Below are 27573 nucleotides of genomic sequence, written 5' to 3'. Positions count from 1 at the left end.
CTCAGGTTCTGTCATTGGTGTTTAAACAAGCAGTTTGACCCAAGGGGAGCTACAATTGACACAGTACTGTCCTTTGTATCCTACTTAGCAGAGTCGGGCATTCACGTTCTATCATGCAGAACTTATCTTTCAGCGGTTTCCGCTTACCTATCTACGGACCAATGCTCTTACTCTCTGTCTAACCCAGTGGTTAAGAGGCATTTTGCAGGCTTGACACACCTTTATCCTCCGATTCGTAGTCCGCACCCGACGCGGGATCTAAATGTGGTCCTGACGGCGCTGTGCCATAAACCTTTCGAACAATGGCCACGGTGAACCTCAAGCACCTGTCGTGGAAGGTGTCCTTTTTGGTCGCTGTTACTTTAGCAAGGCGTGTGAGTGAGCTCCAGGCCTTGTCGGTGGAGCATCCCTTCTTGGTCTTTCACAAGGATAAGGTGGTCCTACGGACAAATCCTACTTTCCTGCTGAAGGTGGTATCTGAATTCCATCTGAACCAGTCAATCACCCTGCTGGTCTTTTTTCCGAACCCTGCCTCAGAGGCAGAAAGGGTTCTGCATTGCCTCAATGTTAGAAGGGCTCTTAAGTTCTATCTGGACAGAACATCCGAGCTTAGGAGTTCTTCTCAACTGTTTGTGACCTTTGGTAACCCACAAGGTAAGCAGGCCTCTAATGCAACTATTTCTCGATGGATCGCTGCCTGCATTACGGAGTCTTACACCGTCCAAGGGCTGAAGCCTCCTAAAGGTATTCATGCACACCTGGTGCGGGGCAAGGCAGCCGCGGTTGCCTTTCAGAAATATGTCCCCTGGGAGACCATCGCAAAGGCGGCTACTTGGGCCTCCCCGTCTGCTTTTTGTAAGCATTATTGTCTAGACATGAGCTCAAGATCTGATGCTCGGTTTGGTCAGGCTGTGCTGAAGAACATTTTTCAGTAAGGGTTTTTTCCATCCACCCATAGTTCCTGTAAGGAGTGCTTGGGAATCTCCCATAAGTGTGGAGGAAAGGGGACGGGACGTAGGAGTATAACCAGGTTACTCACCGTAGTGACCACCTTACTCCTAGTCCATAGTCCCCTTTCCTCCATACGCCCGCCGCCCCGTCTAATAAGGTTCCTCTGTTATTGCTAAGAGGTCTTGGAGCTAGCAATAGAAAAGGACTGATGGGCGATGCGTGGGGCGGAGCCGAGATGGGTGGGGTTACGTCCGCGTGCCGAGCCCCGCGCAGAAAGAGAGGAAGGACTAAAAATGTTAGCAACATTTTTGGATGCTTTTTACAAAGTGCTCCGGTCCCGTCCCACAGGACGGAGGAATGTCCCATAAGTATGGAGGAAAGGGGACTATGGACTAGGAGCAAGGTGGTCACTACGGTGAGTAACCTGGTTAATATCGCTGTTGTAAGCAGTTGAGATTCTTTGGGGTGTTTTTGCATTTCAGGGCGTCTGGATCGACAAGCTCTAGTCGCACGCTGTGTGTCTGGAAGGTGCCTTTTAGTCTACATAGCGCAAGACTAACTATGCATTGTACCTTTATAATTGGAACTTCCTGTGGTACTAAAATCTTGGGTGCATCAGGAGGATATCAATGAACATACATAGCAGCTAGTGTTTGTTGTTTGTCTCCCTAATGCACTCATGTCAGCATAACAGGCATTTGAATGCTCGGTATGCCTTATGTCTTTAATGGCGTCCAGGCCTAGTCCATGGTAGGCATCGTATTTGGGCCTGCGCGCCTGCCTTTTCTTTCTATCATGGTGCGATGCATATGTTCTTGTTAATATACTACTGGTAACAGTGTTGCTGTTACTAACATTTGTGCTACAAAAAAGATGTTTAATTGTGGGGAATAACATTTCTAACATTCTGCTCATGCACCCAATGTGGACACTAACATTACTCATTTGGGAAGTATTATACATATGTATGTTTGTGTTGCTGGTTTCCTTCGACAGTGCATTTGCGTTTAGTGGTACACTTTCATCACTTCCATTAATGTTTCCCCTCCCTTTCTCTTTTAGATGGATGGCTTGCCCAGATAAAAGATGAACCCCAATACATTCCTAGCATAATCATAAGTATGGTGAACAGTATGGCAGTGAAGTGCAGGCCACAATTATAGGAATATAATCTTGTAGAACTACTAACACTTCTATCTCTATGCAATGAATAATTTGATGTTGAGAGCACTATGTTCTTACTTCTGTAATGGGAACAAAAACGGGTTCGGGAGACTAGTGGGAGGGAGGGAGAGAGAAAGAGAGGGATAGAGGTATTTCATTTTAATTTAAAGTGCTTATGCTTTTAGCAGCAATGCATGTTTATTTTCTGGTAATAGGTCGTTCAGTTTAGGGTATTGGGGAGGAGTTTGGGGCTGCCCTATGAACATCCGAGAATCCTTTATTATGTCTTATCTTTTTATTCTTTAGTGTGATGCGTACTGGGGTCACTTCCTTGAGTAGTCATGTGGGTTAGTTGTCTACAATTGTGTTGGTACATACTCTTAAATCCGCCTGGATGAAGGGAGGGGGCGTGACAACGGCCATCAGGGGGCTTTGCACTCTTCTGTACTGCACCGTAATATATCAGGGGATGCAAATATCAAGTATTATCGCCCCGTCATCATCATTGTCTTCAAAAAGTTCTGCATGTGTCAGTTCCTTAAGGGGTACGATGGGATCAATGCATAATACAGTGCGCCACTGGCACCCCTGGCTGTCTGTGCCAAGAACAGCAATTCTTTTTTACAGATACCAACAATCCTTGTAGATCTAGGGACAGTATAGTGCCTGCTACTAACTCTGGGACAATACAGGGCGGAAAATGAAATCAGTTGCCACTCTCCAGCAGGCTTCAGTGATTTGCGGCACTGCTTGAACGAGCACTGTTAGGCCATAGATTAACATATCTGGGTCAACAGGGATGCCTCGTACCAATGCGTCACGTGCCATGGCGTGCATTACGAGCATTGCCCGCATTGTGCACATACCTGGTGTGGCACAGACAATGCCATTGTCCGCGAAGGAGATCGTCATGTTCAACCTGCTAAGCAGATCCCTGCCGAACAATTTGACAGGAGAGCTCTCAGAATACAGTGTAACCCACAGCCGGACAGGCTGCTAAAGGATAGATTCCCTTATGTCCCGTCAATGCCTTCCGTCTTTGCTGGGGCCTGCGCCTTTACTATTGTTGAGCGCCCCTATCTCCCCCTCGCGCTTCTCTGTATCTGCAAACATTTTCCAGCGGTTCAATATTTCCCTTCTGTTTTGTAATTGCTTCCCCTTGTACTTTACTGTCAAAAAGATGGACATGTGTTCCAGCATACTTCTGTCATAGGAGCCCTGCTCTGGCCATGAGCGGGGCATCCCCCCCTTCCCTACTGTCGATCACCCACTGGTTGTGATATTTCTTGATCCTGTCGCAGTACAGCGGCAGGGCCTTACACATGTACTCTATGGGCGTTTCTCCCCCCATGATCACGTCTGTCATGTGCTTACTGGTGGTACTACGCCTGTGCTAATGAGGCACAGTGTCACGTATTGTCAAAAACACATTAACTCCCCATAACCCCCAATATAAAACTCTTTTTCTAATTAAAAAAATCCTTGCGTTCCCCACCCCTTTTTCTTCCTTTCGGTCTCTTACTTGCACAAACCACACTCCTCACACACACTACACATCACACAATGCCCCTTCTGGGCCTCCCTCCCTACACAATAAAATACACGAATAAAACAAACTAAAATAACAAACTAAAATCTATCTACCACTCTGCCATCCGCTCCCTATGCCTTCTCTCCCCTCTTGATTCCATCTCCTCTTTTCTCACCTCTCCAGGTTGGCTCTCTTTTCACTCCTAGCTCAAATTCAAGTTCCTCTGTCTTGTCTTCAAATCCCTCTATGGTCTTGCCCCCACCTACCTCTCCTCCCTTCTTACTTTCTATACTGCTTCTCGTTCTCTCAGCTCTGCTAATCTTTTCCTACTCTCTCCTTCACCACCACCCTGCGTCCCCTCCTGCTTCCGCTCTTTCCAACTCCTTGCTCCCTTCCACTGGAACCGCCTCCCCCTTCACATCTGCTATTCTCCCTACTACCCTTCCCTTCGCTCTTCTCTAAAATCTTATCTCTTTCACTCACCTCCCTAACACCCAAGTTTCCTCTCCTTCTTCTCCCTACCTCTCTCTTCTCACCTCTTACTCCTGCTCTTCCTTACCCTCCCCATCCTAGGTATCCTTCCGCCCTACCCCCTGCTCTCATCTAGTCTTACTTTTTCCTCTCTTCTTCCTCACACATTCTTGCATTCCCTCTTACTCCCGCTCGTACCTCCACTAACATCCACTATTCCCTTGCACACCTCTGCCCCTCCCTACTCCCTCCTCATCCCTGCAATATAGTAAATTGTTCTTTATACTGTTTTCGAGTTGTGATTCAATTGTCATCTTATGCTTGCTGTATGTTACTTGTTCTCATGTAAAGCACTTGGGATTAAAGGGCTATATAAATTCAATAAAATACAAATAAATACAAAATAACAATAACTACTATGCCCAAGCCCTCTAATTATACGGGGCTCCTATGTATTTCCTCTTCTCTTCTTCGTTAAACAATGGTTGTGGTGCCTCCTTCTCCCCTCTCTCTGCATAGCTCCCGGTCTTTCTGTTTTCCTTTCCTTATTATTCTCCTTCAAAAATGTATAAAAACAAAACAAGCCCACACGCAAGCCACACTCCCAATTTCAATCTCACAATGTTCACACTTCCCCATACATATGTCTCCTACTTGTTTTACCTTGCAATGCTATACTGATGTGCGCGCATTCACCCAAACTCCTCCGTTCACAGTGTTCCAACAACACCGGCCTGCACTTCTCCTTGGAGCTGCACCCCACTCCAAAGAGCAGACATGATTTTGGAAAGACGGCCACTGGGAAGTATGTGTTTTCTGGGCCTGGTCGCTGTAGGTGGGCGCAGCCCTTCCAGAGAGGCTGCTTGGACACCTCCACAGGTGCGGGGGGTTCTGGGATCACGTCAGGGTCACCAATTGAAGGCACACCCTTGTATGCTCATGCCAGAAAAATCCAACCCGCTAGGGAAGAAATGCCAAGAGATTTCTTGCAAGGGTAACAAGTGTTATTGCACAAAAATAAGGATCCAAGCAAAGAACTCTGCTGCGTGAGAACGTTCTGCCAAAAATGTGTACAAGCAGAAGCTTAAAGGTCAGCACATCGTCATCACTTTACAGTAAAAACCCACGTGGCTGGTTGGTGAGACCCAACACATGGGCCTGCTCCATAGGGGATGCCAGACTGCTATTGGTCCTAGCCTCATCCGTCCGCCTTCCATCACGGTGGGTCAGCTGGGCTCATCTCTCCAGGGACTGAAGGTCATGCTCCTCGTAAATTGTTATTACAGGGTTAATATTGCAAGAGAATGCTACTCTATCATTATGGCTTGCACCTGGGAAACGCGGGGCCTGGCACAGAGGGAGGCACATGATCACACTGACCCACCCATTTTTTGCTCAGTTCATATACACTCTCTGCACCCAAGGCTTCCACCCTCGCTTTGGACTATAATGTATTCCTCCCTGTACCTCGTATTACAAAGTGTGTCATTATGGTATAAGGTGAAAAAGTCGTATTCGTTCAGATCTTTTATGACCACTGGTTTTATGGTTGTTGGTCTGAGGTCACCTACTATCGTGTAATTGAGGGGTCTTGGACTGGGTCAATTGTGGGTGCCTTTACGTCTGGTGGGCTGGGTGGGGGTTGGAGCTCTACTGGTGGCATGGCTGTGATGAATGTGCTCAGCGAGGAGCCTGGTGCTGTCTGGTGGCCTTGCAGCGTGCATTGCTTTTCGGGATAACATGTAATTGCAACAGTTAAGGAACAATAGGAAGCTTCTATGCAAATTAGCAGCACAGGTCCTTCTACCATCAGTGCTCGGGCCTGTTCAGGTTTCTCCATCGGGCCTACGTTTACCGCGTGGCCATGCAGGACTGAATGTGTCTACCGTAAATACAAAATGGAGTCTCTTTATGTGCGCGCACTAAGTTTATACGTCTGGAATTCATGCAATATTGTGTTTGTGCAAGGTTTCATATCATGGCTCTCTCCCCTCTGGTACATTGCACGTCTATCTATAGGACTCACCTCACTATAAAGCGCCTAGTGGGGTGGCAAAGGCTCATTTCCTTCCCACTACTTTTATATGTGCCTAAAAACAAGCTGATGGCAGCAGTTATATGTTTACCGACCTTGCATTATTGTTGGTGTGCACATTTGCATTTACCACGTATGGCTTCTAAACGATGCTATTTTCATAAAACAGCTGTGCCACAAGATTTTCGCGTAGTCTCTGGCCATAGTGTAGTTTGGACTTCTTCCTGCCCTCCCAGGTCAGGAAATTCCTTATAAGGTCATGCACTTGCTCGGGAAAGCTGTTGCTTTCATGGGCTAACGATCCTGTGGGTGGTTGTGGCCCAGGAAGGGGACAGACACTGTCTAGTCTGAGTCCACATCAATGGTACCAGAGAGTCTGCTACTGCGCAGATGTGAATGTGGGCTTGTATTTGCTTCCAGCTCTGAATTTTGGATAAGAGGAGGACTCCTGCAGCCATTCTTCAGTTCTACGTTTGAGCCAAGAATCCTTCCAAGAAGAGAAGCCCCTTGAAGACCAGGGGACCACTTTTGCAGCGGAACATCACCCTCCCTAGTGACGCGCCCAGCAAAGCCCTGCTCATCTGCAAGAACTCAGAAGACCCTTATTGGTGCTTCAGCCCTTGGACCAGCAGGACCAACTAGTCTTGATGCCTTGTCAAGGTTGCATGCTCTTGGAGGCTTCGGAAGCATCCCTAGACTGCCGGGTGGACTGACCAGCTCTCTCATGGGCTACCTCACCAGAACAGTTGCTGCATACAAGTACAAACCTTTGTTGGTTGCCAGTGGGTGCCATAAGGTCACCTTCTACTGAATGTTCAGCTTCCTAGCATCAAGGAAACCTGTCCTGGATCAACCTCTGTGACCGCGACTGGAAGGACGTCTGTCACTACCTTCAACCGGTGATCATCGCCTGAACTCCCCTTCGTCCATCCCGTGAAGTGTCCTGAAGAGGTCTGCATCGTAGGAATCTGCATTTCTTCAACTGATCTTGCAGTTGCCCCCAACGGGATGAATCCTCGAACCTGCAACCCTTGGTTACCTCTCACCTGAACAAAGGACGGAAGGCTGCGCTTCCAGCATCTCCCAGATGAACCATTGTGTTTCCTGGGAAAATCAGACTTATGGGATAAGTAAGCACACCAGTGCATGTCCTCCATAGCATAACATTGGGTGCAAAGCCCTTTGTCTCCCTCTTGCTTTCGTTTGGTCGTCGAACCTGGGTCAAGTATCCTGCCCCTGGGTTAGCCTTGGGTTTGGATTTGAGAGGAGAACTTACCTGTCTTCTGGTAGATTGTTGCTGAACCTTTAAATAGGCTGAACATTTTCAGAATCACAAGTCCATTGCATTTCTTTATCGAACTCTTATCTGTGAGAGAGCTTGTATTGGAATCAGTGTGACATTTAAGTACTTGGCCCACATACATCCTAGAGCTGGACTTCTAGAGAAAGGGAATTCGGCTTGTGACTGGTTCTCATCATTTTAACTACATCTGCATTACTTACCTGTCTCACCTGGTTAGTTATTTAATGATGTATTGTAAGTGAACCTACTGCTGAATGTGTAATATGGTGTTGTGTGGAAATTCTGCCTGCTAGTTTCATTTTTCAGTGTGTTCTAAAGGCCCAAATGAATAACTGTATTTTTATAACCTATTGTATAAGCTGAATTGTTGTGTGTTATTCTATTCTGTGTGGACTCGTTGGGGGTTCCTGGCCATGCTCTCACACGCCTGTGATTTGGCTTTAACTTCTCTCCACACTACCTTGATTGGGTTTTGGCAACTCCTGGCATCTCCCTATTCACCATAACTACGGTGACCTCCTGATTTTAGAAATCCATCTTAATAGGTCCTCTGAGGTACTTTGTCCTTGTTCTTGCCGCCTCACAGGGCTGCTCTGGCCGCTCGTCTGTTGTCTTGTTGCACTCTTCCAGTGCACGTCACAGGCCGGCACGTCAGGTCATGTCTGGCGTTCTCTCGCTCTTACCGGCTATACCCCATGTGGGTGCTTCGGGGTGATTAAACCAGGTTTTTCGTCTTTTCCTTTTTATTTTTTTACCATTTTTATTTTTCGATAGAGGCATAATTAATTACAGCATATAAACATTATACTTTGTTATTACAATGCATAAAATCCATTTTTTCATTCAGGGTTAATGTCACCCGTTGTTGTGTGAATTGCCTCCAATTTTTAAACTATAATTTACTATTCCTCCACCCTTCCCGCTGCCCTTTCTTTTACATTTTTTAAACAGTTTTATTTCTCCCCATATTTTCACCCACCACCATGGCGCCGTTGGGCCCTCTAGCGTTTTCCACCTTTGTGCCAATTTCATTCGTACTGCTGATAGTAAGTGTGTTATTAGAGTGGATGTATGTCCCGATGCCGCGTATATACCCTTTGCCTCCGCTCCCAGCAGGATCACTTTAGGTGAAAGTGGTAACTCTCTGCCAGTAATGTCTTTGATGTGTCCCAGTATCTCCTTCCAATAGATGATCGCCTTGGGGCATGCCCACCACATGTGGAACTGGTCTCCTCTCCCTCGACAATTGTCTCCAGCAGTATGGGGGATATTCAGAGTTTATTTTGTGTAATCTGTGGGGGGACATGTACCATCTGTAGCATAATTTATATGCAGCTTCTTTTATTGCTGTACATTTGGAGGATCTATGAGCTCTTGTCCATATCTGGTCCCACGCTCTTTCTGTTATCGGCTCTCCTACATCTTTTTCCCAATTCTCTTTGTAACTTAGGTTGCCCGTTGGTTGTGCTACATCGAGCAGTCTGTAAATTCTAGATATCCCTCTCCCTGATTTCCCCTCTTGCATTGTTAGTTCTAGGCCTGTTAGGGTTCGTGTTCCCGTTCTTTTCACTGACGGGTGGGAGATCCAGTGTCGTACTTGCATGTATCTGAACCTTTCATTTTCCCCCAGATCGAATTTCTTTTTACATTCTAAGAAAGGGAATGGGTCACCGTTTTGGTACATGTCCTGCAATGTCAGACTGTCTGCGTCTTTCCATCCTACCCAGAAATTCTTCTTCAAGCCTGGGGTGAAATCGATGTTATGTGCTATTGGAGATAATGGGCCCAACCCTCGTTTGATCTTTTTCATTTCCATGGCTCTGTCCCAGTTACTCAGGGCTGTTTTGGTAGCTCCTAATAGTTTTCCTTCTGTTTCGCAAGCTTTGGGGTTCAGTGCTAGGAGCGCTGTTATCGGGATCTGTGTGGATGCTTGGTTTATGGCTCTCCATCCTTTGTTGTCGGCTGGGTTGGCCCACTGTAATATGGGGGCCAGGTGCGCTGCCGTGATATATCTGCCCAAGTCTGGAACCCCCAGGAGCAGGGGCGGGCAGTATGCGTCTCTGTATTCTGGGTCTCTTTTTCAGCCATATGAATCTAAGTACCGCGTTTTGAAGTTCTTTGATTATCTGTGGCGGGATCTCCGCGGGTCTTGAACTGCTCACATATATGAGGCGGGGGAGAAGGGTCATCTTTACCGCTGCTATTCTGGCGAACCACGATAGTTCCTGGTTATCCCACCTTAGCAGGTCCGCTTTTAGTTGCTTCCAAAGGGGGGGGGATATTTGAATTATATAAGTCCTCAAATTTCCTTGCTAGGTGAACTCCCAGGTATTCTAGGGTGTTTTCCTCCCATCTCAGGGGGAATCTCTGCTTCATGCAGTGTATTGTATTTGCGTCCTCCATTATGTTTAGTGCCTTTGATTTATTGTAGTTGATTGTGAAACCTGATATGGTGGCAAATTCTTCCAGTGTCTCAACGGCTCTCGGTAGTGTATTCTTAGTGTCTCCCATATAGAGCATCACATCGTCAGCGTATAATGCTATTTTCTGTGGGGTCTCCTTGATTTGGACTCCTTTTATACCGGGGTTCCCTCTGTAACGTTCTGCTAGTGGCACCATAGCCATTGCAAATATTAGTGGGGTTAAGGGGCAGCCCTGGCGCGTACCCCTCCGTATCTCCACTTGTTTTGAGTCTCGGGTGTTTATCCGAAATGATGTAGATGGGCGTTGAAAATTTGCCAGGATCATCCTGCTGAATTGTGTCCCGCATCCGAATTTCTCCAGGATCATCCGAAGGTATTCCCAGTCCAAGCTGTCGAAAGCGCGTGAAGCGTCTAGGGCCGCTATTGCAAATTTCTGATTTGTACGTCTCCCCCAATCAATTACATTTATGGCTCTTCTAACGTTATCTTGGGTGTGACGTCCCCTAACAAAACCTGCTTGGTCTTCGAGGATGATATCTGGGAGAATCTGCAATAGCCTATTCGCTAGTATCTTTGTGTATAGCTTTGCGTCCGTGTTTAGGAGTGCTATCGGGCAGTAACTTGAACATTCGGCGGGGTCCTTGTTTGGTTTCAGCACAAGGATTGTTGATGATCTTGCCATATCTGGGGAGATCGATCCAGTGTCTCTGATTGTGTTGAAGAGTCGGGTGAGGGGGCCGAGTAGTTGTGTTCGGAATGTTTTGTAGTACGCATTTCTAAAGCCGTCTGGGCCCGGGGTCTTGTTCCTTGGTAATGAAGAGATAGCTTCATTGATTTCTTGAGCTGTGAATGGCCTCCCCAGGATTTCCGTGTCCTTGTCCGAGATGTGGGGTAAATGGGTATCTAGTAGATAGGCTTTTTGGTCTGTCGCATTTAGGTTTGCTCCCTGTAGCAGTTTCCAAAGCCGTCCGGGCCCGGGGTCTTGTCCCTTGGTAATGAAGAGATAGCTTCATTGATTTCTTGAGCTGTGAATGGCCTCCCCAGGATTGCTGTGTCCTTGTCCAAGATGTGGGGTAAATGGGTATCTAGTAGATAGGCTTTTTGGTCTGTCGCATTTAGGTTTGCTCCCTGTAGCAGTTTTTCATGGTACTGGACCATTATTTCCAGTTTCTCCTCCTCTTTTGTGATCATATCCCCTTTTTCATTTCTTAGGACAGCTAAATAGTTACAGGATTTCTGTTTGTTTAATTTGGCTGCTAGGAATTTATTTGCCTTGCTTCGTGGACGTAGTATGATTGCTTAGTATTAACGTCTGTGCTACCGCATATGCAGTGTGAGCTTCAAGTTGGGCACAAACCTTCTTTAATTCTTGCCAGGATTTCTGTGTTTGTCGGGATTTGTGGTTTGCCTCTGCATCTTTTAGGGCTAGTTCCATCTTCCGGGTTAGTATCGCCCGTTCCCTACAGTACACCGCTGCCTGGGCCATGAATTCACCTCGGATTACAGCTTTTCCCGCATCCCAGACTGTTTTCCAGTCGACCTCGCCGTTGTCATTCTCTTTAAAATAGTTGTTTATAGTTTCTTCCATGTGTGCACTAAGCGCTAGGTCGCGCAGGATCAGGTCGTTGACTCTCCACGGCGGGCATTGTTTGTTTTCCCCTCCGTCTATTCCCAGACTAACTAGCACTGGGGCGTGGTCTGCAATGTATTGTGTTCCTATTTCCACCTTAGTCACTTAGGGGGGATTAGAGTTGCTGAAACCAGGATCATGTCTATTCCGGAATATCCTCTGTGTACTGCAGAATAGTGAGTGTATTCTCTTGTATCTCCTTGGAAGAAGCGCCATGTCTCGATTACTTCTAGCTCTTTGAGGAATTTTCCCAATGCCTGTCTGTTTCTCTGATCGGCTGCTGTAGGGGGCAGTGTTTTGTCGAGGCTAGGGTCCATTATGCAGTTGAAGTCCCCACCCATGATTGTTTGGCCTTCACACCAGCTCCCTATTTTCAGTAGGAGATCTGTGATGTATCGGTCTTGTTTTTTGTTAGGAGCGTATATCGCCAGGATCGTGTAGGTCTTCCCTTTGATAGTTCCTTTGATTCCCAGGTATTTCCCTTCAGTATCACTAATTAACTGTTGTTTTCGGAAGTTCAGTGCCTTAGCCAACAGTATTGCAACCCCTTTTTGTTTTAGAGCCGCTGGAGGCAAAGTATTGTTGTGGGAATGCCTTGTTACGCATTCTTTTTTCATCCGTTTTCAAGAGGTGGGTTTCTTGCAGGATAGCTACCTTTGCAGTCAACTTCTCTAGCCTGTTGAGAATCGTTCGTTGTTTCCCGGGGGAGTTCAGCCCCTGTACATTTAGCGAGACGACCAGTGTCTCTGCCATTTTTGTACGGGATATGTTTGTTGCTTCTGTCTCTTAGTGCGTCTTGTTTAGGGTTAGTTTGAGGTGGCCCACTTGCTGTGGTCAGGTGTTTCCTCAGAGTCTCTTCCAGATGCTTCTTTATTTAGCGTCTTCTTCAGGGTATTTCGTTCGTGATATTTGAAGGGGCCTGCCAGTTTCTTTTCTCTGTTAGATCTTTTCTTTTCGGGTGACCATTCCCATTGGTTGCCTTGGTTGTTGGGTGCGCTATTTTGTGGGCTAGTTTCGGTTGGCTTTGTTCTACCTCATTTTGTAGTAATGATAAGCTTTCCTCGCATGTTCTGATCCTTCTTTGTTTCCCTTTCCAGGGAAGGCTAAGCCAAAGGGGAATGTCCATCTATATGCGATTTGTTCGGCTTGTAGTGCTTTTCTGATTGGTTGCATAAGCTTCCTCTTATGTAGGGTGACCAACGCTAGGTCTTGGTATAGTTGGATTTGCCCTCCATTGATCGTTCGTTCTTTGTGGGTACGTGCGGCTCTCAGGATGTCCTCTTTCAGGCTATAAGAGGTCATGGCGATAAGGACATCTCTACGTCTCACTCCTGGTTCATTCCTTTTGGGGCCAGCTCGGTCGATTCTGTCAAATTTGAATCTCTCTGGGGGGGGGGGGACGTCGTTCAGGATGCTGCTGAAGCAGTGTTGCATGGTGTCCCGTTGGTCTTTATCCTGGATCGTTTCAGGGAGGCCCTTGACCCGGATGTTGGATCTTCGTGAGCGATTTTCTAAATCTTCAGTTTGGATCTCAAGATTATTTGTGGCCCTGGGAACTTGGTCTAGTAGGCCATTGTATTGCTTTGTTTCCTCTGCCATATGTGAGAGTCCATTTTCGAGTGTATCCACTCTGCCTCCGAGTTCGTCTTTCTTGTCGTACGTCCTTTAGGGATGTCTTCAGCTCTTCTTTCATTGTTTCTAGTTGAGTCTGGAGCGTGTTTGTTATCCTGGATTCCATGCCCCTAAGGCATTAAGTAGTTCTTCCTTATTTATAGCCATGTCAGATTTGTTAGGCGTTGTTGGTTCTCCCTGGTCCGGAGGTTCTTGGGGGGGCACTTTGTTGTGTTGTGTTCCAACAGCTTTCTAGCAGACGGCTTTGGTTTTTCGCTGGTGTTTTGGTTCTTGAGTGGGGGTTTTTCCCTTTAATCCCGGGCATCAGGTCCTCTCCCCATTGAGACTCCATGTGGGCCTCTTGTCTTGTTTTCGTGGGTCTCCTCTAGGGGTGGATTAGGTTTCCTAGCGGATTTCCGTGTGGTTGGGTATGATATTGTTCCCAAACACCAAGCTGGGGCTGATCAGCAGGGTGTAAAGGGTTTTGATGTGTCGTTGCTACCAGCTGCGCAGCCGCCCGACGTAGGCTCGTTGGTGCGACTTGGTTGGCTCTTTATACATGGCACCAGTGGGCCCTTGTACCCTATATGCCCTTGGCGTTGCAGCTCTCTGATTAGGCAGGGGCAGATGTCAGGGTCACCTACCTCACATCGTCCGTTAGCACTAGTGCAGGCTCGGGGACAGTTTGTTTCCTGCGGCCCACCACCAGTGGCTTACTTGATTCTGTTGGCTTCTGGGTCAGCAGCACTACATCCACTTACCGTTGGAGGAGGCCTCTGTGGACTTATCAGATCCGCTTCAATGTGCGGGTATGGCAGTGTGGGGCAGGCAGTGTCTCCCGTCTGTGGTCTCAGACCCCGGTATCCACCCACTCCTCACCGCCGCGGTTTGCGTTCGTTGCAGTGGACCCAGATCAGTGTCCCCGGGTCATTGGGTGCTCAGCAGGCGCTCTACGCAGTGCGGAGCGCCCGCGATCTTGCTGGGGGTCTAGATGGTCTGTGTTGGACCTGTCTGCATGTCGTGACAATGCCCAAAAGAACAGGCCCAGAGGACCCCTCACCTGGGATATAGAGTCTCCTGTGTCCCCCAGTCAGTAGGATTGAGGGCGCGCTCCCGCGACGGCTCGGACCGGGGGGACACTGATGGGGAGGGAAGTGAGGCCTCTGTGGGGGTTCAGCTGGAGTGTCTTCACAGCGCTGAGGGCCCGGTTCGGTACCGCCCGTGCGTGTGTGATGTAGTGGAGTGGTAACGTCTTTGTAGTAATGCCCCTGCTACCTTTCCGTCCTCAGAGAGCTGACTTGTCGCCCTTTTTTCAATCGTGGGTGGCCTGTGCGCCTCGCGGAATCCTTGTTTTTAGGGGGGGAGATTGTGTCCCTTCAGTTTTGGCCCATTTATGTGCAGGGTCCCTTGAGGAGGCACACGCCCCTGTCACAGGGGCCCAACCCTCAGTCCTGGCAGCCTTTCGGTTTGCTAGTAGAGTTGGCACAGGGTCTCCTAGTCCGGCTGACTAGAGACGTCTTCTAGTTCGCGTTCTTCAGCGGATGCTGTGAGGTTTCGTCAAGGGGGAGCTATCGGAGGGGCCTCTGCTGATCTCAGTGCGAGGCGGCTCTGCTGTGCTTGTGGACACTGGGGGATACACAGCGTGAGTCTGTGTGGCGAGGTCCCTCCCCACTCTATCCGTGTGCTGTGCTTTAGTTCCTTTGGGTTTATCCTCCTTTTCTCCTCTTCTCTACTCCTAACTGCACTATAACGTGCAGGCTCTTCAGGGGCCCTCCTGGGGGGGGGCAGCTGTGTCTTCAGGTGCATGCACGCCTCTATTGTGAGCGCTGACTCCGTATTGGGAGAAGCAGTTTATGCACCGCGCATACTACACGGCTTTCGGAGGGGGTAGGGGTAGGAGGGAGAGGAAGCTTCGTTACGTCGGCGGCCCGAATTTGGGCCGCCGAGGTTTGCGCGGTAGCGCGGACAGTCCCGTGCCCAGTGGAGTCCTGGAGGCGGGAGGAGAAGGGCGGCCGCCTACCTCATCTTGCTGGAGGAGGCCCGTCCATGCCCCTCCCGCGCGGCCACAAAGGCGGAGATGGGTCCCGGCCCGCGAAGTCCGACCCGCACTGATGGGCAGTGGCACGAGCGAGGGCCAGCGAGGTTCTCGCAATCTCGAAGGGCACAAGTCTAGTGCGGGCCCCCTCTCCAAAGTCTAAGTGAAAGTCTGCTTCGCTCGGGGGCCGCCGTGTCGATCAGCTGTCCTCTTTCACTTTGTTGCCACGCATGTCGCGGCCAGGGCCTCCCGACGTCTTTTTCGATTTTCCAACGAAGGCACCTCCGATTTTGAACTGGTTTTTCCCTGGATGGCGTGGCCACATTCCCACATCTCGTGCTCCGTTACCAGCTCAGGGGGGGGTCGCAAAGTGGGGGCTCAGAGCCACTTTTCGGGGCTCAGGCATGGAGCTCACACGAAGAGCAGGCTCACCCGTGCGCCCCCTGGTGGCGATCGTCTTTTCCTTTTATTAATGACTCCACTGGCGTCTCTCTTCCTGTAATGCAGCCATCTCCTCCTGGATGTTTTATCTTTTTCTTTGTTTAAATTCATAGAAAACTGAAATCTTATTTTTTCCATCATATTCAAAAATCTCTCTTCCTCTGTCGATTTTTTCTCCTCTGTCTCTTCCCTTATCGTCTCAGGCACGTAACCCTGGTGTCTCATTTGATCCTTCTCTTTCCTTTCAGTCTCAAATTTCCTCATTCATTTGTTCATGTCGTTTTCATTTATTTAACATTAAGAAGATTCGTCCCTTCCTTACTTTTTCTTCTTCCAAAACGCTACTTCAAATGTTGGTTTTGTCCCATTTGTATTATTGTTGCTCACTTTATGTTGGTCTCCCTAAATTTGCTTTTTTTCCATTATGCTCGCTTCTTCACTCAGCAATCTGGATTCTTATGTTTCTTCCTCTGTCCTCTCACCTTTTTTGGCTCACCTCAGTTCAGTAGCACTGTTAATTTCATTTTCTTTGCCTTGTCTTTAAATTTATTCACGATCTTGCTCCTCCTTATCTGTGATCTTTGATTTGACTGTCATCCACCACATACTCTTCGTTCTGCCTCTCAGTTCTTTCTTTCTGTTCCTCATCCTCCTTGTGCTGCTTCCCGCTTACGTTCTTTTCAATTGCTTGCTCCCAAACTGTGGAACTCTTACCTTTTGGATATCCGCTCTTCTTCTAATCTCTCACAATTCAAAAAGCATTTAAAAATTCATCTCCTTCAACTTTTCTTCGCTGAAGAAAGCTTTGGAGCTTTTTCAGGGCATCATTTTTGTGATTCCTTTTTCTATTGTTGTACGGTTTCTACTTTTTTGTGAAGCACTTTGGATGAAAGCGCTATTTCTTTATTTGTATTGTAACCTATAATGCAGCAACTGGGCTTTTTTATACACAGTGAAAAGTTCCAATTAAACTAATTACTAAAATCCAATAATTACTGCTCAATAAGATTAAAAAAAAGCAAGTACCGTGCAGAGTATCAGTCTGCATCAGAGCGAGAGGACGTGCTTCTGTGTTTCTCTGCTGCTTTTCATCGTGGAGTGCGGCTTTAAGAAAAACAAGACCTACTGCCTTCAAAAACCCCTTACAGAGTACCGTGCATAGTATCAGTCTGCATCAGTCCGCAGCGGGAGGCGGGGGCTTGGCTCATCAGAACGCCCGTCGCTGATACTGATACTGAGGTGAGGCAGCCTGTTGACTTTAATGACTTTAATTTCAGAACTTTGTTGAGTATTTGATCTGATCTGAACACCCGTCCCTCCTGATTCGCATGAGATAAGCTCCCTCTGTGTTTCTACTGCATGTAGAAAATGGCGGAAGAATCCGATCAACGATGCCTCAGGAGCCAAGTGAAAATAAATTCCATGAACACGTTTCAATCTCCGAATCTAAACAACCCCATCCCCACGCTCAGGACAGGGAGTACATCTGATTCTGTACTTGACTTTACTGATCCTGCCGCATCTATGGGCTCCCTTCTCCCCTCGCCCAAAATCGGCAGCACGGGACAAACATTGTTTTCCCTCCCACTTGTCCCAAACATGCAAAAAAAACAACCTAGGCTACTCACTGGCAACAGGCAGTTTCCTAGCGCCATCGCTGCATGCGGCCTCAACGCCGGCTCTGTTGCCTATCCCGACAGTTATAGGTGGAGGAGCCCCTTGATCAGCAGAGCAAGCGCGGTCGGCTCCGTTCGCCAGCGCCATCCGCCCCACTACCGCTTCGGCGAGTGGCCCAAACAGCGAGCGGATCGGAGGATCTCTCGCTGCAGGTCTGTGGGTGGTGGCCAAGGCGTGTGGAAATGACCAAGCGCCGCTACAGGAGCCATCAACGGGTCCCACTGGAGAGACTCACGACATGCAGACAGCCACTGCCTCAAGGACGCCTATGGAAGCTAGCTCAGAGGCAGAATTAGATGTGGTGGCTCTGACCCCGGGGAATTGCAACACTCTATCCATCTCCCGGGACCTGCATCTAGGACACAAGGAAGTTTCCTCTCAACTGACCATCTTGGCCATGGTCCACCTATCGCCGCATGAGGAATCACCTGAACAAATTGACATAGTAAAAACATCAGTGCCATCTATCGCACCACCCATGCCCAGTGAGGAAATTCATATGTCGATTTCTCACCCTACCGCTGATTTACTAAGGCAGCCTCTTGACCCAGTACCAGAAGAAATCACTGGCCCTGACCCAGCCGTGGGACACCACGATCAAAGTGTTCCTTCTATACTTAATTTAGAGGCAGACGTTGACCAACAATCCAGGGCTTCGGACATCTGCAACCCAAAATCAAATTCTCTGATAAACAAGAAAAGAATACAATACAAAAAAAGAGGCAAGCCTAAATCCAAACTTCCTCTGTCGCAATGAACTAATGACAAAGCAACCACACAAAAAAGAAAGGAAGAAATCAACGCAAAAGACGGGGGACTGGGAAACAGTCTTTACCAATCCTGCTGCTCTCTAATGCCCTCCTGAGCTTTTTCAAGACACAAGGAGAAACGAAAACTGCAGAAAAACAGTACCTTCACAAGACAAACATCACAACGTGATTCTGAGAGAACCCACCCACGTTCCACCTATTGACTGAAATACGACTGACACAGTGCCCCGCACCCAATCTGAATTTCTGCCAACGAGAGGCGATTTAATGGGCCCACCAATTCAGGGAAACATTACAGGCACAGCGGCTCTCTCCCAATCTGAATTTCTGAGACTGGATCAGACGAAACAAAGGCAATCTACAGAGGTGCAGGCAGGAAAATCCCATTCCGATATACCCAGTCCTGACCATACGAAACAAAGGCAACTCAGAGAGGTGCAGGCAGGGAAGGCTATCCACCCTGAGCTGAGGAATGTGGACAGTATAAGAGAAACACCATCAGCAGATGCCCGGCTGCACCAGCACGGAATGTTGGACATACTGGACCTACTCCAGCCAAAGGTATATACATAACAAAGAGGAATGAGCCCACAATCTTGGACAAAAGCTCATCTACCAACTCCAAACCCTCGGCCAATTTTACAAGATCACCCAACAGATCCACTGTTCCAACGGTGCTCGGGCAGTGGTCCATGGAATTCTTCTCCAAGGCTACCTAATTATTTGGAGGCCGGTCGTACTACAGTCAGACGTCGGCACTCAGTAACGAACATTTTTTCTACAGACTGCAGAGATACACCTCCAAAAAATGGAAGGCGAACTGACTCTCAAACGCCCACGCAAAAAGAATCACCGAAGAGAGACATGACCACGATCATGTCAGCAATAACAATTGCAATGGCCCCCTTTTGCAAACTTTATGAAACCCTAGGCGACGCCTTGAGAGATAACACAGCTACCTTAGCAATTATCCAATCGAAGCTGACCTTCCTGGAAGGGTTTATAACGGCCATAGACTTGAAATATGACATCTCACAAAGGAAAAGTGATACAATTGAACCTGAATCTGAAAATGCCATGGTGGCCACAAGTCAAAAAGACGCTCCGTCGGAGCTGTCGGAACAAAAATCAACACAGACTCCTCTGAGGAAAGGAAATGATGAAATAGAATCAATATTTCTTAACAAACCCAAATTAGCAACAACTGTGAGTAGAACACATCTTAAGACTAACTCAGTGCTTACTCAGAATGCTGGACACATACAAAGGCCGGGACAAGAAAAAAAAGCTAGAGAAGGAGCAAATAGAACCTCTGACCCGACTTCGAACACATGCGGAACCTGCTGTGTCCACGCTGGAAACCACGCCGACCAAAGGCACTTCCATCCCGGACCCAGTGAAAACGATGGTTGTTTCTTCGATTGATTTAACTCAATCACCTAAATCAACCAGTGAATTCCTGGATTCCAGCATCTTAACCAACCTGTCTCAGCATACTGAACGAGAGCTCCCTGCTAACACCAGGCATCCACACGAGGCGGATAGCGGTCTTAAGGAAACTCAAAAGAGCATCAACCCTGTTAAGAAGACATCAAACCCGCCTCCAGCCCAATGTTCCCCATTGGACGGTCCCTTGCTACAACAACCAAGCCATGACAAACGCCTCCCTACAGCCATAAAAACAGCATCACATGCACTGTCTGCAGGCACTGCAAACAAACCTCGAAGCGGAAGCCCGACAATGCAGCTTCGGTTGCCACATAGATCAATAGAAAATATAGAGGTGACTGCAAATATTGATAAATCCATTCGCCTGTTCAAAATCGAGCAGATCTCAAATAGAGACAAATGCATGGTCTTGAACCGCAGAACAGTGCTAAAAATGACAGCGTCCATATCTGGCCTAAAGAACCTGAAAACTGAAGATTTCAAATGAATCGAGCCATACCACAGAGACGATAAGGCTAAAGCCTACCTCCACATCAAGTCAGCTGCAATCCAACATCTGAGTCGGGAGGCTGGAAATGAACTAAAACTAGCCATCTTTCTCCTATCCGAAATTAAAAGCCCAGTTACATCACACAAAAAAGGAAACCAGGAGGAACTGGTCGCTAACAAGAGAAAACATGAACTTAACTCACCAGACCATTACACCACTTGAAGAGCAGAACTGAAGGCCCATTTTGGGGTCACATCAAACAGGGAAAAGGAACCTTGTGTAGAAGAACGCAATACATCTCGAAGAACAGACCTGAAGGCCATTACGGGTAGGCACGCAGAAAAACATTCCCGTAAATACTCCGCCGACTCATCAGAGGCCTTTTCTACTAGAGACCCACAAGATAGAACTAGGTACAGCCCGGACCAATGTACATTTTTTTAGACATCCTTGATACCAAAGAAGAGAAAGGCTGAGAGAATGCTCTCCTCAACGAAGAAGATTTGACAGCAACAGAAATCGCAGGCAGCAGTCGCCGAGCAATAGACTCCCTGATACATCGGCCAAGACAAAGAAAGACTCGACTTCCGGTGGACCGTGGAACTGGCTAAAAGGAGCTCTCATTCTAAACCGAAGTAGATAGCAATTACCTAAGGAAGAGAAAGAATCCGTCCATTCAAAGGTGTTGACGTTAGCCTCATGGAACACCGGAGGCCATGCACATTTGACCGACCCCAATAGTGAAGACCTGGGTCGCTTTGACATTCTCTGCCTCCAAAAGACATGGCTTCTAGAAAAACCGTCCGTGGACGGATTTGAAATTGAGGTCTCCCCAGCGGCCAGAGGATTGTTAGGCCAGCCCTCCGCAGGCCTACTTATCGCCGTGAGGACAGGGCAAAACCTGAAAATTGTCAAAGCAATTGTTAGATCCTATGGGATCTTGGCAATACTTACTGAATGGACCCATTTTTCGGAAAAAACAAGGCTCTGGACAGCGACCTCTCTCGCAGTTATTACTACATACTGGAATCCACAAAGAACGTCGATTACGCATTTTGCCAATCTGTGGCCGAAACTATCGACGCCATCGTAATTGAGTGGAATACCACGCATGTTATAATATGCGGGTATCTGAATTCCAAGTGTCTCCACCCTAAAAACGCATCCTCACAAACAGTCCCTGTGACGCTAACGGAAGCAAGAGGTCAAGCTTGGATGAAATTGATGTCTTCAAGAAATCTACACAATGCAGCCTGGATCAAGGAATGGCAAGCGCAAATTCCGACCTGGGAAAGAGATTCCTCCACGGCCACCCTGGACTATATTTTCATCTCAAACGCCATGTGCTCAGAAATTGACCGTTTTAAGGTGATCAAAACACACCCGAGCGATCATAACATGCTCACCCTCAGATGGTCTTCCATCTCCCGGGAAATCAGAAGCTACCCAGCTTCGGTCGAGTCTAATCCCCAACAAACTCGACTGCGCTTGACAGCTGCCAGTGTTAGAGCTATGATTCAACAATACTCCATAGCTGGGGATGTCACTACGACCTCACTACAACCTCTGAGACAACACCGAGACCTAACTATATCCCGTTCTTGATCAAGTACAAGACCGAGCAGAAAGAGGAAAAGGCTAATCCTATCATCTACAGTCATACATATGACAAAATAATAGAGGAAAAAAAAGGCAGTGAGAAAATTGAAACGAAATGCAAAAGCTGAAAACTCCAATCTGGGGTGGGAACTATGGACAAAAGAATACAAGAGCTATAAATGTTGGATCAGATTACGAAGGGAAGAACTTTACCAAAATGATGCCGAAACCATGATGAGAACACAAGGACAAACATGATCAACTCAGTTCCTGAATCTGCCTGGGTCGAATTATTTACAGATCTTTTTGCTATTCCGACAACAAATGTGACCCCTGGTCTGGAATTCAACCTGGTTCCCTGGGTTGATCTGTCCGCAAAAACAGACAGAAGTGCGGCCATCCAAAATGAAAAACATCCAGAGCACCGGGCCCCGACGACCTTACGAATACTGACCTAAAAAAATACATCAATGAATGGACAGACTTCATCAGTCTCCTGTTCAGCCACTGCAGAGCCAGCAGACAGATTCCAGCGTCTTGAACAAAAGCAGCTGTCATTCCAATCTTTAAAAAAGGAAGCAGAGAAGATCCGGCAAACTATCGACCAATAGCCCTTCTGGATATCATGGGCAAATTGTTTGCCACTCTTCTTCTACAACACTTCCGTCGCTGGGCAAAATGTGCTCCGTGTGAGGACCCCTTCCAGCTGGACTTCAAGAAGAACGGCGGTACAGCAGTGAACATTTTCATACTCCGTATTCTAAAGGCAAAAATAAAACAGGGAGCTCCAACAGTCTACGCTGCCTTTATAGACCTTTCGCAGGCGTTCGACAGAGTCGATAGAATGTTCTTATGGAAAAAGCTAAAAGGCTGGCGCTGCCCGGAAGAAATCTTACATCCGATTATGGCTCTTCATTCATACACCACCCTATATGTCCGCTTGAACAAGTAAGGTACTCTAACCAAGGAAATTCACGCAGAAAGAGGAGTGAAACAAGGATGCTTGCTGGCTCCGGCCCTTTTTGTAGCCTTCCTGGGAGACTTTAAAGACTCAGAGGCAACTGTTCAGAGCTTTCCCCCGAAGATTGGTACTACCGAGGTGTCTCGTATTCTTTATGCAGATGACATGATACTCTTAGACCGGACCCCAATAGGTCTCCGGCGTCAGCCGGATAATCTGGCAGGATATATGGCTACTAACAACCTCACCATAAATAATAATAAGAAAAAAATCATGATCTTTGCCAAGAATCACCAACCTAAGAATTCAGTTCACACTTGGTCAGTGAACAAATGCCGTATCGAAGTTGTGCCACACTTCAAATATCTGGGAGTCATCATCGATGGGACACCACAGGAGACAAAAGTGCAACTGTATCTCTGGGATAAAGTCAAAAACCTGAACTCACAATTGAAGATGATTGATCGTAAGTCCGGCAAATTCTCATTGATTCCAGCAATCAACTTCTATAAAGGCAAAATAGTACCTGGACTAACATATGGCATGGACGCCACGATCAACATGCCTAGCTCACTCTGGCAGAAACTGGAGGGATATATTTGAAAACGATTCTGGGTCTACCTAACTCTATCCCGATTGCGGCCATCGGAAGAGAGCTGGGCCTATTGTCGCTGGGTGCTACTGTCAGTGTGTCCTCACTGGCTATTTACAGAAAGACACTCATACAAGACGGCATTCCAATTTTCAATACCATCGGCAAAGAGCTTGCGTCAACAAAATGTGAGGGGATTCAGAAATGGATCAACCACCAAGAAAATAAATTGGAAGAGGTGGCATGTACTACAGAGGACTTGATTTCTAACCCACAAAGAGTGATCCAAAAGCTGAAGAACCAAGACTGGATAACCACTGCTGCGATCAAGTTCCTGAAACACCTGCCGCCAACATACAATAAGCTAAAATCTCCTTTGGCTTATTTTATAAAATTCCCAGACAAAAAGCTTCGGAGCATCTTATTAAGAGCACGACTGAATCTGCTCTACACTAGAGAGATCCTGGGGATAAGAAGCCAAGCCAGTGTCACAACATGCAGACTGTGCCTAACCGCGGACTCTAAAGCAACAGTTCGACATCTCCTGTTAAACTGTCCAACTCTCAACCCAGAACGCTCAGCCCTCTTGGCACCTTTGTGGGTAAACTCTGTGTTGGCAGAAGAAGACACATGGTGGTGCCGCCTTATTTTGGGAGAAAAAGCACATTGGGCAATAGCGACATACAAATTAATGGAAGTAGCTTTTACAAAAATAAACGCTAAAGAATCCACTTAACGAACAGTGAACAATGAAACCACCGCAAAACTACAACCGCATGGCAAACCCTACTCTGAAATCTGACTGCAGCTCCTGGAGGGGACTTAACTGTCTCATGCAGAACCTGTTTCACTTGGCCGACTGGCGAACGCTGACTGCCTTACTCTGAGTATTTAGGCTTGAACAATCCAGGCAAACAAACAAACAATGTGAATATCTCTGAAACTGCTCGGTTGAGCATGTGCATTTACATGGAAATTTCATTTACCTTTTCTTCACTTCCAAATCACTTTCTTTGATTATACACAAGAAAATAAAAAAAAAGAAAGCAATATGCCGGCACAATTCTCAATTGGTTAAAACACAACTAGTAGGTAATTTGCAATATACATAGAATTTCAGTTACTATATCCCAAAGTTTGGTTAATGGTAAATAAGGCAAATAACATCACCATTCATGTACGATTGCCATAAGCTTTGGGAATTGTGACAAATCCTCGGATGTCATCACTTCTCACTTACAGGAGCCACTTCCCATGATGCCAGGGAGGTGAGGCCACTCTCCGATTGTCCCTCTGGGTGTGGTACTGAGCGGGTGGATCTCATGGGGTCATGGGGCGAGAAGCCCCATGTGGGATTAGTGACGACCTGGGAGGACATGGTATCCCCATGTCCCACCTAACCCAGACACTCCTTCCTACCGCCCTCCCACCAGTACCTTCCCTAGTATACCCATGTACCTTTTCCATACCAGCCAAGTAGGAAGTACTGTGAGAAACCTGACGGTATCTCTGTCATGATGCCCGCTCCCGGGGAGCCGGTTCAAGCCCGGCGTCCCCGAAAGCGGACAACCAGTCCCCAAGGAAGGACCCAGCAACCCCATATAGAGGCCCTTTGGACAGTGTCCTGGCGCCTATGGCGCCAGGCTCATAAAAGACATCAGTCCTGGCGCCATAGGCGCCAGGCTCATTATGGGAATGCTTGGGTGCACTTACCTGCTGCAGGATCCCGGCCTCCTTGAGGCCTGAAAGGAACTACTTTACCTGTGGGACTAATTTACCATCCGGGCGTGGTCGGGGAAGGATACATACCTGATTGGAGGAAGGATACATACCTGGAACTTCTTCCAAGGCTATTTAAACCCCACCCGAACAGCCACACGTGCTTCGCGTTGTTCTGCATCTAGCAGCTGGACGCTCACCGTGTCTGCTCCTGCATCCTGACTTCTGCCACGCCTGCCAGCATCCCGGATCACCTGCAAAGGAAAAGAAGAAGAGAACAGAAGAAGGAAAAGTCCTTACCTGCTAAATCCGCATCCCGGAGACATCTCGCCGACAATCCTGAAAAGGAAGACTTTCATTTAAAAGCTCATTGCGTCGATCGCTGCAGCGCCGCATTCCACTCACCTTTACAGGGCGCCTCCATGTTCAGCAGCGATCATCCGGATTCGCAGTCACGCCCCAGCGCCTAGGGAGAAAAACACCAGAACAAAAGGTGAGAGAGAGAAGGGAATAAGGAAAGCTAAATCTCCATGTTAAGACTTACCTGTTGATTCATTCCCTCTTCATTTCGGGTCCGCGCCGCATCCTGGCATTTCCGGACCCCGGCCCCTATGGGGAAAAAGACCCTAGCATTAGTACATTAATGCATGGACACAAGGGGAACCTCTTATCAAAAAAACTTACCTGGAAGCCAAGCAAGTTTGGTTCTCACCAATTTGAAAATCCAGTGAAGTAACTGGATACCAACGCGCCCCTGCATCAGAAGCAGGATGGAGAGCTTGTCCTTCCAGACCCTAAGGTGAGACGCTACGGGAAATTACAGAAGGGTTTCAAGGAGGGTGAGAGGGGAAAGTGGGAGGCCGATTGCATTACCCCGCAGACAGTTAATCCCCTATTTTCGCCTACAGAAGGATACTTCTGCGAGCCAGACAAGCCAGATTTGGGGGCCCGGTCCAGTCCATCTTCTGAACCCTGCGCATCACCTTAGAAGAGGTCACAGCAGCGCGAACAAGGGCAGCGCCTACATGGGAGTCAGGTGAGCGTAACAATCTCCCTGACTAGTCCCCGGAAATCTGTCATCCAGGTGGCCAGGTCACGGCCATTGCTATTGGGTCCAGTTCCTGGGGGTGCCAGGGCGGGAGGATCACCTGGATGAGTGGTCCTTGGAGAGTGGAAGTGGGACACTGATGGGTGAGACACGGTACCCCCTTCCTTATACCCACTCTTCCCCATCCTTCCCCGTAGGATATTCAGAAACTCTACCCCGCCCCCTTTTCCAACACAAACACTTACTTATACCATGAAAAACAACGGACTAACACTAGAGCCGTTTACCTGACATGTCCCAACACAAGGGTCAGGCAGAGTCAGGCTATTCATAACCACACACACTTGACGGCCCTTTGCCTTTCCCACAAGGATAAAGGGGGGAGCATGAGAGCACACTATGAGCAAGGCAGACCGCACGACAAGTCGGCTATACCAGGACGGCAGTTCAAGAGGAGGATAGAACCGAAAGGACGACAAGGAGAGAATTGCCCTTTCCCACCCAAAACCGCAAAGCCTCTGTGAAATGAATCGTAAGACTGTGAATGAAAGCCAGCGTGTGGTGTAGCAGATGTGAGTGGCATACAGAGCCCACCTACACTGGTAACCAAGGCAAGGAGAGAGCTTGCTACCATGTTATCGTCCTTGACTCCAGAGACAAGAAACGCCTAGCGGTTCATCACAGCTGGTGAGTCGAAGGGAGAACCAATAGTAAAGTGAACTATGTTGAGCGAACGTTGCAAATGGCAACATAAGATGAATTGAAGAACAAAGGCAGTGTGTGTTGCAGAACTTTTAAAACCGCAGGGAAAGACGAGCCGCAGAGTGGTCCGGCGCCACGTGGATGTTCATTTGAAAGACTCTGCTTAGTCCCCAGAGGAAAACCCCTGGTACAGTCGAAAGTCTTTGACCCACAAGCAATGGCTATGTGAACCCGACGGAGGGATGCCAGGCAAAAGCTAAGAGAAGTAAATCCTGCATTCTCCAGCATGGGGTCTGGCATGGATTCACATGCTCATGAATATTCCCCGTCGTCAGTCTGGGAATCCTCGGTAAAGAAAAATCAGTATCAGTTTCGTTTCTGATCTGTCTTTCGTAGTAGTAACCAATCGCTGATCTCTGCGTCATACTGACCACAGCCAATGACTGCCATCTCCCCAAGCCCCGCCTCTGGCAGCCATCTTCAGATTTGTACCGCACGTTCATGTGTTGGGATCCTCGTGCTAATGCTCTCGAGCTGTAGTGCGTTTTCGCGCTTTTTCATAGGAAAATTCTATCTTTTTTCGGTCAAAAGAGCCTCAAGCTCCACCGTTTCTTTATCCCATCAACGGTGACCCGTGTCGGATTCCTCTACGCCCCTCAAGGGTGAAGATTTCGTCGAGCCACGCTTTTGGAGGACTCCAGAAGTTTCTCAGGCCCATCTCGGTCATGGCCCAGGAGAAGGGAAGCTCGACGCCTGGAAAGCTGTTCAGGGTCTGCCCTGGATGCCAGCTTCAGAATGTCTTTAAGGAGGACGAACACTCCCTTTGCCTCTACTGCCTGCATGAGGACAAGTCGCACGTGGAGAAGGACTGTGCGTTTTGCGGCAATATGTCGGAGCGGACCATGAAGGACCGCCATCTGCGTCTCGCCAACTGGCTGGAAGGTAAAAGCCCGTCAGGCGAGAAGAAGAAG

At 47.9% G+C, this 27573-nt stretch overlaps 1 protein-coding gene across 1 annotated transcript in view; it reads left to right on the top strand.

Moving 5' to 3' along the window:
- NAPRT (nicotinate phosphoribosyltransferase) overlaps positions 1–27573 on the top strand; it is a 1537890-nt gene that overhangs the window by 1418354 nt on the left and 91963 nt on the right. The window lies entirely within an intron of this gene.

This window comes from Ambystoma mexicanum, chromosome 5q (genome assembly GCF_040938575.1).
Source record: "Ambystoma mexicanum isolate Mex_15411 chromosome 5q, UKY_AmexF1_1, whole genome shotgun sequence".
In the NCBI taxonomy this organism is placed as follows: Eukaryota; Metazoa; Chordata; class Amphibia; order Caudata; family Ambystomatidae; genus Ambystoma; species Ambystoma mexicanum.
The sequence above is the reverse complement of the archived record's forward strand: the minus strand, read 5'-3'. Positions and strand labels throughout refer to the sequence as shown.